Here is a 2,954-nt window from a genome sequence, read left to right on the forward strand (position 1 = left end):
ATCGTGAGACTCAAAGCAATTTCACTTAATTGAACTCAACGCGAGCCTAATATAATGGATATCTGAAATTTTTAAATGAGCCCTTTAAACCTGAAGTGCGGGAGTATCTAGCTACTAGCTTGGTCTTCTATATTTTAGTCGTCTACCAACGGAATCCGGACTTGTAAACCTAGCCATAGTCGACAGTACTACACTGTAGATAGAATCATCCGAGGCAAACACCTCACGTGATCTTTTGATCAAACCCTTTATACAAAAACACTAGTTTTCATACAATGCTGGATTATCAAAAAACAGACAACCAGGTAGGAATGCATTACCTCGATCCGAGGGCTTGAACGTGGATACGTCTTTATTTGTACGGATGGATATAGCAGCTTAAGAGTGTAAAAAATTGGACCATTGCCATCTATCTTAACTATTGTTTTAGATTCATGAAATGTAGTACATTAGATGACCAAGTTCTTCCTCTGCCATAGATAATACATAAGAAAACCACATCTAGCATTCAGTTCCTTGTGGGCAATAACCTCATCCTCTGTATCTCCTTCCTCTGCCATAGGTGATCATGCAGGAGCATCTCATCGAGCAAAAAGTCGGGCGCAATGCCGGAAAAGAACCACATGATCCGGTGTCCCAAGTTGGGCACACAGAGTGGGGCATGGCCGATCCACTGCACTGCCGTGCGCACATAGGTTTCGGGCGTTGGAGTATATGGCGCGAAGCGCCTGTGCCTAAAGATAGGATTAGACGTTAATATAGTGTTGGCTGCTCGATCGCTCAACTTCTTGGGGAAGTTACTAAGGAGTAGATTATGGGCGATGAGTTTATTCTACGTGAAGACTCCTAGAGAACTGAGCAACATAGCTGCATGGAAAGAATCAATGGAACATGACCTTGTGAACGTTATTCATTGCTTTGAAATGTGCTAACCGTTTAGTAGCGGCGTACATGGTGTAGAGGGGTAAGGAGGGGATGGCCTCTGACGAAGCTGAGCCCATGTTGACCACAGCTCCCCTCCGGCGCTCCACCATGCCCGGAATCACCGCCGCTGTCACCTCTGTCAGCCCCAACAGGTTCACCCGTATCATATCCACCAACTCCTCGATGCCGGCCTCGTGCAGGAAGACCGCACCGGGCTCCAACACGCCGACGTCCAGCACCTCCACGGTCTGCCGCAGCCGTCACATCGCCTCGTCGCCTGCCAAATGAGCTCGCGATTAGCTTCCTTAAAATGCATGGAATAATGTAAGCACTCCCTCAGTTTCTTTTTACTCCACATATAAAATTTCACGATGCATTTGATAATCTTGATTTCATATTGCGAATGTTGATAAATTTTAATATAAAGTTAGTCGATTTTACAAATTTTGACTTTGACCTAATTTTATACTAAAATGAAACGGAGGGAATATGTAGTTTGCTTGGAGTTTCACCATGGGCGGTGGCGAGGAGCGACAAGTCCAAGACTAGAGTCTTGGTCTTCACGGTGGGAGCGGCCCTGCATATCGTCTGGGAGATGTCCCGGAGCTTGGCCGGGTCTCGGCCGATGAGGACAAGGTTCAGCCCACTGCGCGCGAGCTCCACGGCCAGGGACCAGCCAATGCCGGATGTTGGCCCCGTGGTGATGGCCCACGTGCCGTAGCTGCGCCGGAGGTCCTTGGGACGCCCGAGGCACACAGCCAAGTGAGGAACGAGGCGGAACGCCAATGCAGCTACATAGACGGCGCCAAGAACGACCGGTGATGCGAACCATGCCATCATGTTCATCTCCTTGTGTTGTGGATTAGTTAGCGGCTACTGGTCGGGGAAGAAGCTGCGGGTCTCTCTAGCAAATTCTGCATAGCAAACCATGAAATGTGCATGCATGTATCGGTCGACATGGATGTGAAGCAAGACATAGCCGGGCAAATCACTCTAGCAAATGCATGGCACAAAAATGAAACTCACATGAGGTGGGGGAGATGCAATGGTTGCTCCGCTGGCTCTCTGAGATCCCGCAGCTCCCCTTCCGCCTCGGCTCAGGCGGGAGGGAAGGAGACGAGCAAGGATAATCGAGGGTTGGATATCCTTAAATCCTTTCTAGATCAGCAACTACATAGGCTTGAACTGGTGGGCTTGTTGTCGGACCCAAAGGCATATGCGCGCATGGTGCTCCATCTCCGAAGTGATTGTTAGGTTAATCCAAACAAGTTTAAAGTTTAGTTTGCAAAGGGGTCATGTTAAGCAAAGAGTCCGGCTAGCAGTAGTAACTAGCCGTGTATCCAAGTAGAAGTACTAGATATTTTACGTATAGAAGTTGGAGTTGGAGTGATGTTAGGCTTGTGATCAAGCTTGCCGGTGATTAGATTAGGAGAGTCCGGTTTAGGACTTGAGTCAATGTCCGTGTGATGTTAGGAGTTGATGTACGAGTAGGTATAGGATGTTTGGGTTGGCCGCCGGGATATATAAGTAGAGGCAGGTGCGTGAGTTTTGTAAGACGGTGAGAAAGGAGAAAAGAAATAAAGAGGAATTTAGAGGGTACGAGACGTACCCTTGGCTATCAATTTTGTGTGCGCGTGTGTTTGCGTTGTTATTATGTGATCGATCCTGTGACAAATTTCCAACAATTGGTATCTAGAGCAAGGTTCGAGTGAAGATGCGGTTGTCCCGGGGTGGCGACCTGCTAGCACCTCGGGGCGGGCCATATAGTCGTTGGGTGGTACAACGACGAGGAGGAGTGGGCAATTGAGTCGCTGGTGTAGCGACGAAGAAGAGCAGGCGATTTAGTCGTTGGGTGAGCAACGACGTGGAGGATCAGACAATTGTCGTTCGGCGGAGCGGAGACAAGAATGCGGCGAGGATGATGTCGTAGGCGAGACGCGGGTGATTGTCGTTCGACGAAACGACATGGAGGAGGTTGACGGGAGCGGTAGTGCCGAGGTGCGGTGCTAGAAGATCTCGTCAAGATCATC

At 49.0% G+C, this 2,954-nt stretch overlaps 1 pseudogene; it reads right to left on the bottom strand.

Annotated features, from left to right (window-relative positions):
• LOC119347096 overlaps positions 1-1,761 on the bottom strand; it is a 26,168-nt pseudogene extending 24,407 nt beyond the window's left edge.
• Between the last annotated feature and the right edge of the window lie 1,193 nt (positions 1,762-2,954).

The sequence above is a fragment of the Triticum dicoccoides genome, unplaced genomic scaffold (assembly GCF_002162155.2).
Source record: "Triticum dicoccoides isolate Atlit2015 ecotype Zavitan unplaced genomic scaffold, WEW_v2.0 scaffold58148, whole genome shotgun sequence".
NCBI classification, from domain to species: domain Eukaryota; kingdom Viridiplantae; phylum Streptophyta; class Magnoliopsida; order Poales; family Poaceae; genus Triticum; species Triticum dicoccoides.